The sequence below is a fragment of the Oncorhynchus keta genome, chromosome 1 (assembly GCF_023373465.1).
Source record: "Oncorhynchus keta strain PuntledgeMale-10-30-2019 chromosome 1, Oket_V2, whole genome shotgun sequence".
Lineage (NCBI taxonomy): Eukaryota > Metazoa > Chordata > Actinopteri > Salmoniformes > Salmonidae > Oncorhynchus > Oncorhynchus keta.
Genome location: NC_068421.1, coordinates 12,706,657 through 12,719,151, shown reverse-complemented (window position 1 = coordinate 12,719,151; position 12,495 = coordinate 12,706,657). Strand labels below are relative to the sequence as shown.

Here is a 12,495-nt window from a genome sequence, read left to right as displayed (position 1 = left end):
GTAGACTGTAGAGTAGGGTAGCACCGTAGGGTAGCACCGTAGGGTAGCACTGTAGGGTACCATCGTAGGGTAGCAGCACTCTGAAGGGTAGCACCGTGGTGTAGGGTAGCACCGTGGTGTAGGGTAGCAGCACTCTGTAGGGTAGCACCATGGTGTAGTGTAGCAGCACTTTGTAGGGTATCAGCACTCTGTAGGGTAGGGTTGGCACCGTGGTGTAGGGTAGAAGCACTCTGTAGGGTTGCACCGTAGGGTAGCACCGTGGTGTAGGGTAGCAGCACTCTGTAGGGTAGCACCGTAGGGTAGCCCGTGGTGTAGGGTAGCACCGTGGTGTAGGGTAGCAGCACTCTGTAGGGTAGCACCGTAGGGTAGCACCGTGGTGTAGGGTAGCATCGTGGGGTAGCACCGTGGTGTAGGGTAGCAGCACTCTGTAGGGTAGCACTGTGGTGTAGGGTAGAAGCACTCTGTAGGGTAGCACCGTAGGGTAGCAGGGTAGGGTAGCAGCACTCTGTAGGGTAGCACCGTGGTGTAGGGTAGCACTGTGGTGTAGGGTAGCAGCACTCTGTAGGGTAGCACCGTGGTGTAGGGTAGCACTGTGGTGTAGGGTAGAAGCACTCTGTAGGGTAGCACCGTAGGGTAGCAGGGTAGGGTAGCAGCACTCTGTAGGGTAGCACCGTGGTGTAGGGTAGCACTGTGGTGTAGGGTAGCAGCACTCTGTAGGGTAGCACTGTGGTGTAGGGTAGCACTGTGGTGTAGGGTAGCAGCACTCTGTAGGGTAGCACCGTAGTGTAGGGTAGCACTGTGGTGTAGGGTAGCATCACTCTGTAGGGTAGCACCGTAGGGTAGGGTGGCACCGGGGTGTAGGGTAGCCCTGGGGTGTAGGGTAGCACCGTAGGGTAGAGGCACTCTGTAGGGTAGCACCGTCGGGTAGGGTAGCGGCACTCTGTAGGGTAGCACCGTCGGGTAGGGTAGCGGCACTCTGTAGGGTAGCACCGTCGGGTAGGGTAGCGGCACTCTGTAGAGTAGCACTGTAGAGTAGCAGCACTCTGTAGGGTAGCACCGTAGAGTAGCAGCACTCTGTAGGGTAGCACCGTAAGGTAACAGAACGCTGTAGGGTAGCACCGTAGAGTAGCAGCACGCTGTAGGGTAGCACCGTAGAGTAGCAGTACTCTGTAGGGTAGCACCGTAGGATAGCAGCACTCTGTAGGGTAGCACCGTAGGGTAGCAGAACACTGTAGGGTAACAGAACGCTGTAGGGTAGCACTGTAGGATAGCAGCACTCTGTAGTGTAGCACCCTGTGTAGGGTAGCATCGTAGGGTAGCACCGTGGTGTAGGGTAGCAGCACTCTAGGGTAGAACCATAAGGTAGCAGGGTAGGGTAGCACCGTGGTGTAGGGTAGCAGCACTCTGTAGGGTAGAACCGTGGTGTGGGGTAGCAGCACTCTGTAGGGTAGCACCGTAAGGTGGTAGGGTAGCACCGTGGTGTAGTGTAGCAGCACTCTGTAGGGTAGAACCATGTTGTAGGGTATCACCATGGTGTAGGGTAGCACCGTGGTGTAGGGTAGCAGCACTCTGTAGGGTAGCACCGTGGTGTAGGGTAGCACCGTGGTGTAGGGTAGCACCGTGGTGTAGGGTAGCAGCACTCTGTAGGGTAGCACCGTGGTGTAGGGTAGCACCATGTTGTAGGGTAGCACCGTGGTGTAGGGTAGCAGCACTCTAGGGTAGCAATGTGGGGTAGCAGCACTCTGTAGGGTAGCGCCGTGGTGTAGGGTAGCACCGTGGTGTAGCGTAGCACCATGTTGTAGGGTAGCACCGTGGTGTAGGGTAGCAGCACTCTGTAGGGTAGCAAGGTAGGGGGGGTAACTGTGGTGTAGGGTAGCAGCACTCTGTATGGTAGCACCGTGGTGTAGGGTAGATTCATGGGGTAGCAGCACTCTGTAGGGTAGCACCGTCGGGTAGGGTAGCAGCCCTCTGTAGGGTAACACCTTTGGTTAGGGTAGCACCATGGTGTAGGGTAGCAGCAGTCTGTAGGGTAGCACCGTAGGGTAGCAGCACTCTGTAGGGTAGCACCGTAGGGTAGAAGAACTCTGTAGGGTAGAACCGTGGTGTAGGGTAGAAGCACTCTGTAGGGTAGCACCGTAGGGCAGGGTGGCACCGTAGGGTGGCACCGTAGGGTAGGGTGGCACCGTAGGGTAGGGTGGCACCGTAGGGTAGGGTGGCACCGTAGGGTAGGGTGGCACCGTAGGGTAGGGTAGCACCGTAGGGTAGGGTGGCACCGTAGGGTAGGGTGGCACCGTAGGGTAGGGTAGCACCGTAGGGTAGGGTAGCACCGTAGGGTCGATAGGACCGTATGGTGGCACGGTGTAGGGTAGCGTAGCACCATCGGGTAGGCTAGCACCGTAGGGTAGCACCGTAGGGTAGCACTGTAGGGTAGATGGGACCGTATGGTGGCACGGTGGTGTAGGGTAGCGTAGCACCATAGGGTAGACTGTAGAGTAGGCTAGCACCGTAGGGTAGCACCGTAGGGTAGCACCGTAGGGTAGATGGGACCGTATGGTGGCACGGTGGTGTAGGGTAGCGTAGCACCATAGGGTAGACTGTAGAGTAGGGTAGCACCGTAGGGTAGCACCGTAGGGTAGCACTGTAGGGTACCATCGTAGGGTAGCAGCACTCTGAAGGGTAGCACCGTGGTGTAGGGTAGCACCGTGGTGTAGGGTAGCAGCACTCTGTAGGGTAGCACCATGGTGTAGTGTAGCAGCACTTTGTAGGGTATCAGCACTCTGTAGGGTAGGGTTGGCACCGTGGTGTAGGGTAGAAGCACTCTGTAGGGTTGCACCGTAGGGTAGCACCGTGGTGTAGGGTAGCAGCACTCTGTAGGGTAGCACCGTAGGGTAGCCCGTGGTGTAGGGTAGCACCGTGGTGTAGGGTAGCAGCACTCTGTAGGGTAGCACCGTAGGGTAGCACCGTGGTGTAGGGTAGCATCGTGGGGTAGCACCGTGGTGTAGGGTAGCAGCACTCTGTAGGGTAGCACTGTGGTGTAGGGTAGAAGCACTCTGTAGGGTAGCAGGGTAGGGTAGCAGCACTCTGTAGGGTAGCACCGTGGTGTAGGGTAGCACTGTGGTGTAGGGTAGCAGCACTCTGTAGGGTAGCACCGTGGTGTAGGGTAGCACTGTGGTGTAGGGTAGAAGCACTCTGTAGGGTAGCAGGGTAGGGGAGCAGCACTCTGTAGGGTAGCACCGTGGTGTAGGGTAGCACTGTGGTGTAGGGTAGCAGCACTCTGTAGGGTAGCACCGTGGTGTAGGGTAGCACTGTGGTGTAGGGTAGCAGCACTCTGTAGGGTAGCACCGTAGTGTAGGGTAGCACTGTGGTGTAGGGTAGCATCACTCTGTAGGGTAGCACCGTAGGGTAGGGTGGCACCGGGGTGTAGGGTAGCCCTGGGGTGTAGGGTAGCACCGTAGGGTAGAGGCACTCTGTAGGGTAGCACCGTCGGGTAGGGTAGCAGCACTCTGTAGGGTAGCACCGTCGGGTAGGGTAGCGGCACTCTGTAGAGTAGCACTGTAGAGTAGCAGCACTCTGTAGGGTAGCACCGTAGAGTAGCAGCACTCTGTAGGGTAGCACCGTAAGGTAACAGAACGCTGTAGGGTAGCACCGTAGAGTAGCAGCACGCTGTAGGGTAGCACCGTAGAGTAGCAGTACTCTGTAGGGTAGCACCGTAGGATAGCAGCACTCTGTAGGGTAGCACCGTAGGGTAGCAGAACACTGTATCAAATCAAATCAAATCAAATCAAATTTATTTATATAGCCCTTCGTACATCAGCTGATATCTCAAAGTGCTGTACAGAAACCCAGCCTAAAACCCCAAACAGCAAACAATGCAGGTGTAAAAGCACGGTGGCTAGGAAAAACTCCCTAGAAAGGCCAAAACCTAGGAAGAAACCTAGAGAGGAACCGGGCTATGTGGGGTGGCCAGTCCTCTTCTGGCTGTGCCGGGTAGAGATTATAACAGAACATGACCAAGATGTTCAAATGTTCATAAATGACCAGCATGGTCGAATAATAATAAGGCAGAACAGTTGAAACTGGAGCAGCAGCAGTCAGGTGGAATGGGGACAGCAAGGAGCCATCATGTCAGGTAGTCCTGGGGCACTGTCCTAGGGCTCAGGTCCTCCGAGAGAGAGAAAGAAAGAGAGAATTAGAGAGAGCATATGTGGGGTGGCCAGTCCTCTTTTGGCTGTGCCGGGTGGAGATTATAACAGAACGTGGCCAAGATGTTCAAATGTTCATAAATGACCAGCATGGTTGAATAATAGTAAGGCAGAACAGTTGAAACTGGAGCAGGAGCATGGCCAGGTGGACTGGGGACAGCAAGGAGTCCTCATGTCAGGTAGTCCTGGGACATGGTCCTAGGGCCCAGGCCAGTTGAAACTGGAGCAGCAGCATGGCCAGGTGGACTGGGGACAGCAAGGAGTCATCATGTCAGGTAGTCCTGGGGCATGGTCCTAGGGCTCAGGTCCTCCGAGAGAGAGAAAGAAAGAGAGAAGGAGAGAATTAGAGAACGCACACTTAGATTCACACAGGACACCGAATAGGACAGGAGAAGTACTCCAGATATAACAAACTGACCCTAGCCCCCGACACATAAACTACTGCAGCATAAATACTGGAGGCTGAGACAGGAGGGGTCAGGAGACACTGTGGCCCCATCCGAGGACACCCCGGACAGGGCCAAACAGGAAGGATATAACCCCACCCACTTTGCCAAAGCACAGCCCCCACACCACTAGAGGGATATCTTCAACCACCAACTTACCATCCTGAGACAAGGCCGAGTATAGCCCACAAAGATCTCCGCCACGGTACAACCCAAGGGGGGCAACCCAACCCAGACAGGCCGACCACAACAGTGAATCAACCCACCCAGGTGACGCACCCCCAGGGACGGCACGAGAGAGCCCCAGCAAGCCAGTGACTCAGCCCCGTAACAGGGTTAGAGGCAGAGAATCCCAGTGGAAAGAGGGGAACCGGCCAGGCAGAGACAGCAAGGGCGGTTCGTTGCTCCAGAGCCTTTCCGTTCACCTTCCCACTCCTGGGCCAGACTACACTCAATCATATGACCCACTGAAGAGATGAGTCTTCAGTAAAGACTTAAAGGTTGAGACCGAGTTTGCGTCTCTGACATGGGTAGGCAGACCGTTCCATAAAAATGGAGCTCTATAGGAGAAAGCCCTGCCTCCAGCTGTTTGCTTAGAAATTCTAGGGACAATTAGGAGGCCTGCGTCTTGTGACCGTAGCGTACGTGTAGGTATGTACGGCAGGACCAAATCAGAGAGGTAGGTAGGAGCAAGCCCATGTAATGCTTTGTAGGTTAGCAGTAAAACCTTGAAATCAGCCCTTGCTTTGACAGGAAGCCAGTGTAGAGAGGCTAGCACTGGAGTAATATGATGAAATTTTTGGTTCTAGTCAGGATTCTAGCAGCCGTATTTAGCACTAACTGAAGTTTATTTAGTGCTTTATCCGGGTAGCCGGAAAATAGAGCATTGCAGTAGTCTAACCTAGAAGTGACAAAAGCATGGATTAATTTTTCTGCATCATTTTTGGACAGAAAGTTTCTGATTTTTGCAATGTTACGTAGATGGAAAAAAGCTGTCCTCGAAATGGTCTTGATATGTTCTTCAAAAGAGAGATCAGGGTCCAGAGTAACGCCGAGGTCCTTCACAGTTTTATTTGAGACGACTGTACAACCATTAAGATTAATTGTCAGATTCAACAGAATATCTCTTTGTTTCTTGGGACCTAGAACAAGCATCTCTGTTTTGTCCGAGTTTAATAGTAGAAAGTTTGCAGCCATCCACTTCCTTATGTCTGAAACACATGCTTCTAGCGAGGGCAATTCTGGGGCTTCACCATGTTTCATTGAAATGTACAGCTGTGTGTCATCCGCATAGCAGTGAAAGTTTACATTATGTTTTCGAATAACATCCCCAAGAGGTAAAATATATAGTGAAAACAATAGTGGTCCTAAAACAGAACCTTGAGGAACACCGAAATGTACAGTTGATTTGTCAGAGGACAAACCATTCACAGAGACAAACTGATATCTTTCCGACAGATAAGACCTAAACCAGGCCAGAACATGTCCGTGTAGACCAATTTGGGTTTCCAATCTCTCCAAAAGAATGTGGTGATCGATGGTATCAAAAGCAGCACTAAGGTCTAGGAGCACGAGGACAGATGCAGAGCCTCGGTCCGATGCCATTAAAATGTCATTTACCACCTTCACAAGTGCCGTCTCAGTGCTATGATGGGGTCTAAAACCAGACTGAAGCATTTCGTATACATTGTTTGTCTTCAGGAAGGCAGTGAGTTGCTGCGCAACAGCCTTCTCTAAAATCTTTGAGAGGAATGGAAGATTCGATATAGGCCGATAGTTTTTTATATTTTCTGGGTCAAGGTTTGGCTTTTTCAAGAGAGGCTTTATTACTGCCACTTTTAGTGAGTTTGGTACACATCCAGTGGATAGAGAGCCGTTTATTATGTTCAACATAGGAGGGCCAAGAACAGGAAGCAGCTCTTTCAGTAGTTTAGTTGGAATAGGGTCCAGTATACAGCTTGAAGGTTTAGAGGCCATGATTATTTTCATCATTGTGTCAAGAGATATAGTACTAAAACACTTGAGCGTCTCTCTTGATCCTAGGTCCTGGCAGAGTTGTGCAGACTCAGGACAACTGAGGTTTGGAGGAATACGCAGGTTTAAAGAGGAGTCCGTAATTTGCTTTCTAATAATCATAATCTTTTCCTCAAAGAAGTTCATGAATTTATCACTGCTAAAGTGAAAGTCATCCTCTCTTGGGGAATGCTGCTTTTTAGTTAGCTTTGCCACAGTATCAAAAAGGAATTTCGGATTGTTCTTATTTTCCTCAATTAAGTTAGAAAAATAGGACGATCGAGCAGCAGTAAGGGCTCTTCGGTACTGCAGGGTACCGTCCTTCCAAGCTAGTCGGAAGACTTCCAGTTTGGTGTGGCGCCATTTCCGTTCCAATTTTCTGGAAGCTTGCTTCAGAGCTCGGGTATTTTCTGTGTACCAGGGAGCTAGTTTCTTATGAGACATTTTTTTAGTTTTTAGGGGTGCAACTGCATCTAGGGTATTGCGCAAGGTTAAATTGAGATCCTCAGTTAGGTGGTTAACGGATTTTTGTCCTCTGGCGTCCTTGGGTAGGCAGAGGGAGTCTGGAAGGGCATCAAGGAATCTTTGTGTTGTCTGTGAATTTATAGCACGACTTTTGATGTTCCTTGGTTGGGGTCTGAGCAGATTATTTGTTGCAATTGCAAACGTAATAAAATGGTGGTCCGATAGTCCAGGATTATGAGGAAAACATTAAGATCCACAACATTTATTCCATGGGACAAAACTAGGTCCAGCGTATGACTGTGACAGTGAGTGGGTCCAGAGACATGTTGGACAAAACCCACTGAGTCGATGATGGCTCCAAAAGCCTTTTGGAGTGGGTCTGTGGACTTTTCCATGTGAATATTAAAGTCACCAAAGATTAGAATATTATCTGCAATGACTACAAGGTCTGATAGGAATTCAGGGAACTCAGTGAGAAACGCTGTATATGGCCCAGGAGGCCTGTAAACAGTAGCTATAAAAAGTGATTGAGTAGGCTGCATAGATTTCATGACTAGAAGCTCAAAAGACGAAAACGTCTTTTTTTTTTTTGTAAATTGAAATTTGCTATCGTAAATGTTAGCAACACCTCCGCCTTTGCGGGATGCACGGGGGATATGGTCACTAGTGTAGCCAGGAGGTGAGGCCTCATTTAACACAGTAAATTCATCAGGCTTAAGCCATGTTTCAGTCAGGCCAATCACATCAAGATTATGATCAGTGATTAGTTCATTGACTATAATTGCCTTTGAAGTAAGGGATCTAACATTAAGTAGCCCTATTTTGAGATGTGAGGTATCATGATCTCTTTCAGTAATGACAGGAATGGAGGTGGTCTTTATCCTAGTGAGATTGCTAAGGCGAACACCGCCATGTTTAGTTTTGCCCAACCTAGGTCGAGGCACAGACACGGTCTCAATGGTGATAGCTGAGCTGACTACACTGACTATGCTAGTGGCAGACTCCACTATGCTGGCAGGCTGGCTAATAGCCTGCTGCCTGGCCTGCACCCTATTTCATTGTGGAGCTAGAGGAGTTAGAGCCCTGTCTATGTTGGCAGATAAGATGAGAGCACCCCTCCAGCTAGGATGGAGTCCGTCACTCCTCAGCAGGTCAGGCTTGGTCCTGTTTGTGGGTGAGTCCCAGAAAGAGGGCCAATTATCTACAAATTCTATCTTTTGGGAGGGGCAGAAAACAGTTTTCAACCAGCGATTGAGTTGTGAGACTCTGCTGTAGAGCTCATCACTCCCCTAACTGGGAGGGGGCCAGAGACAATTACTCGATGCCGACACATCTTTCTAGCTGATATGCACGCAGAAGCTATGTTGCGCTTGGTGATCTCTGACTGTTTCATCCTAACATCGTTGGTGCCGACGTGGATAACAATATCTCTATACTCTCTACACTCGCCAGTTTTAGCTTTAGCCAGCACCATCTTCAGATTAGCCTTAACGTCGGTAGCCCTGCCCCCGGGTAAACAGTGTATGATCGCTGGATGATTCGCTTTAAGTCTAATACTGCGGGTAATGGAGTCGCCAATGACTAGAGTTTTCAATTTGTCAGAGCTAATGGTGGGAAGCTTCGGCGTCTCAGACCCCGTAACGGGAGGAGTAGAGACCAGAGAAGACTCGGCCTCTGACACCGACCCGCTGCTTAATGGGGAGAACCGGTTGAAAGTTTCTGTCTGCTGAATGAGCGACACCGGTTGAGCGTTCCTACAGCATTTCCTTCCAGAAACCGTGAGAAAGTTGTCCGGCTGCGGGGACTGTGCCAGGGGATTTATACTACTATCTGTACTTACTGGTGGCACAGACGCTGTTTCATCCTTTCCTACACTGAAATTACCCTTGCCTAACGATTGCGTCTGAAGCTGGGCTTGCAGTACAGCTATCCTCGCCGTAAGGCGAGCACAGCGGCTGCAATTAGAAGGCATCATGTTAATGTTACTACTTAGCTTCGGCTGTTGGAGGTCCTGACGAATCGTGTCCAGATAAAGCGTCCGGAGTGAAAAAGTTGAGGAAAAAATAAATAAATATATGAACGGTAATTAAAAAGTGAAACCCGTAAAGTTGTCAGGTAGCAAAATAGGTTGGCAACAAAACGCACAGCAATTCGAAAACAAGCCTGCAAGTTGTGACCGGAAATGACGTATCGATCAGGCACCCTGTTACCCATTACCCTGTAGGGTAACAGAACGCTGTAGGGTAGCACTGTAGGATAGCAGTACTCTGTAGTGTAGCACCCTGTGTAGGGTAGCATCGTAGGGTAGCACCGTGGTGTAGGGTAGCAGCACTCTAGGGTAGAACCATAAGGTAGCAGGGTAGGGTAGCACCGTGGTGTAGGGTAGCAGCACTGTAGGGTAGCAGCACTCTGTAGGGTAGCAGGGTAGGGTAGCACCGTGGTGTAGTGTAGCAGCACTCTGTAGGGTAGAACCGTGGTGTGGGGTAGCAGCACTCTGTAGGGTAGCACCGTAAGGTGGTAGGGTAGCACCGTGGTGTAGTGTAGCAGCACTCTGTAGGGTAGCACCATGTTGTAGGGTATCACCATGGTGTAGGGTAGCACCGTGGTGTAGGGTAGCAGCACTCTGTAGGGTAGCACCGTGGTGTAGGGTAGCACCGTGGTGTAGGGTAGCACCGTGGTGTAGGGTAGCAGCACTCTGTAGGGTAGCACCGTGGTGTAGGGTAGCACCATGTTGTAGGGTAGCACCGTGGTGTAGGGTAGCAGCACTCTTTAGGGTAGCAATGTGGGGTAGCAGCACTCTGTAGGGTAGCGCCGTGGTGTAGGGTAGCACCGTGGTGTAGCGTAGCACCATGTTGTAGGGTAGCACCGTGGTGTAGGGTAGCAGCACTCTGTAGGGTAGCAAGGTAGGGGGGGTAACTGTGGTGTAGGGTAGCAGCACTCTGTATGGTAGCACCGTGGTGTAGGGTAGATTCATGGGGTAGCAGCACTCTGTAGGGTAGCACCGTCGGGTAGGGTAGCAGCCCTCTGTAGGGTAACACCTTTGGTTAGGGTAGCACCATGGTGTAGGGTAGCAGCAGTCTGTAGGGTAGCACCGTAGGGTAGCAGCACTCTGTAGGGTAGCACCGTAGGGTAGAAGAACTCTGTAGGGTAGAACCGTGGTGTAGGGTAGAAGCACTCTGTAGGGTAGCACCGTAGGGCAGGGTGGCACCGGGGTGTAGGGTAGAGGCACTCTGTAGGGTAGCACCATGGTGTATAGTAACATCACTCTGTAGGGTAGCACCGTAAGGTAGGGTAGCAGCACTCTGTAGGATAGCACCGTAAGGTAGCAGAATGCTGTAGGGTAGCACCGTAGGATAGCAGCAGTCTGTAGGGTAGAACCGTAGTGTAGCAGCACTCTGTAGGGTAGAACCGTAGGGTAGCAGCACTCTGTAGGGTAGAACCGTAGGGTAGCAGCACTCTGTAGGGTAGAACCGTTAGGTAGCAGCACTCTGTAGGGTAGAACCGTAGGGTAGCAGCACTCTGTAGGGTAGAACCGTTAGGTAGCAGCACTCTGTAGGGTAGCACCATGGTGTAGCAGGAGCAGTGGCGACCTGTCATTCAGGGCAGGTGCTCCACATTTTTAGCTAAAATAAAGAAAACTATTTCAAAAATGTAAATGTTATTTTGGCAATAATACGTGTCTCATATTAGTTTGCAAACAATGTAAAAAAATATATATATATTTTTGGATTTAATAAGGCCACATACAAACATGGTCTCTTTTTGTTTTCTTGAGTAAGGCAAGTCCAAAATGCAGGTGTTTCAGTTTTGCTCAGGGCTTTCTGTGGTGGTGGGGCAGCCAGTGGAAAATAGGGAGCATAGGGGTTGGTAATGTTCTCTAGTTGCGCCATGATTAACTCGGTGTTCTGTCACTCGTGGGGACAGTATGTCACCACCAAGTCTAAGGGTAGACCTTGGGTGCTGCCATAGAGTTACATTAGAAGTGCCCATTCAAGAAGGCTCAATGTCATTGGCCACACATAAAATGACATCAAATCATGTTAGATCTACAGCAGCTTGGATTTGACTGATCATGTCAATTTCATACTTTCAAAATCTGAGCTAGCACTCATCATCATGAATTAAGTCCACAATCTACTGGCAAATCCTTTTAGTCCTTGTCATATGAAGATACATAATGAAGAGAAATTATAGATAAAACTTGTCGGTGCTCATCAGCCATTGGACATAAACATTACACAACAAGTTGGAAATGGCAAATTCAACAATGAGTGGTTTGGAAGGAATCCGTGACGGTGGTCAACAGCAGGCATTGTAAAGCAATCACCAGCCTGATATTCAGTGGAGTGGATGTGTGGTCCCAAATGTGGGATTAAATGGCTCTTTTCCAAGTTTAAAATGATAAACATTCAACTTTGGCCATGCTGTCAATGAAGCATAATTTGTGCCTCGCTCAAAACAACTGTTAACTCAGAACTGGACTTCAGTGAGTTCAAGACAACTGGGAATTCTGGAAAAAAACGAGCTCTGTCTGGGAAATCCGTTTTGAACGGTCATCCAACCTGAATCGATGACGTCATCATGATTCAACCTTGGTTTTTTTCCTGAGTTCCCAGTTGTCTTGAAAGCACCATAAATCCAGAGAATGCCAGTTTTTGCTTTGTCATTTTGGGGTATCGTGTGTAGATTGATTAGGAGGGGGAAATGATTTAATCCATTTTAGAATAAGGCTGTAACGTAACAAAATGTTGAAGAAAGGTCAAGGGGTCTGAATACTTTCCGAATGCACTGTACTTTTTCCCTGACACGCAAAAGTACGTTTTACATTTCTAATGCTCAGGCAGGACAGCAACAGTCCAATTCACACACCTACTGCCTCTGATCTGGCGGACTCACTAAACACACACAGTGCATCTGTAAATTATGTCTGAATGTGGGAATGTGCTCCTGTCTGTCTCTAAATAAATGCAAGTGTTGCGTCTGGTTTGCTTACTACAAGGAATTTTATGTATATCTTTTACTTTTACTGAAGTTTGACAATTTTCCACCACTGGGTAAAGGTTAGTACTTTTGTAGGGTAATGGTTAGGGTTAGAACTCGAGCTAGGGTTAGTACTGTGGTAGGGTAATGGTTAGGGTTAGAACTAGAGCTAGGGTTAGTACTGTGGTAGGGTAATGGTTAGGGTTAGAACTAGAGCTAGGGTTAGTACTGTGGTAGGGTAATGGTTAGGGTTAGAACTAGAGCTAGGGTTAGTACTGTGGTAGGGTAATGGTTAGGGTTAGAACTAGAGCTAGGGTTAGTACTGTGGTAGGGTAATGGTTAGGGTTAGAACTAGAGCTAGGGTTAGTACTGTGGTAGGGTAATGGTTA

At 49.7% G+C, this 12,495-nt stretch overlaps 1 protein-coding gene across 2 annotated transcripts in view; it reads left to right on the top strand.

The window, feature by feature from the left end:
* The window catches only part of pdgfd (platelet derived growth factor d), a 137,836-nt gene that overhangs the window by 16,465 nt on the left and 108,876 nt on the right, over window positions 1–12,495 (top strand). The gene's annotated exons all lie outside the window — the stretch shown is intronic.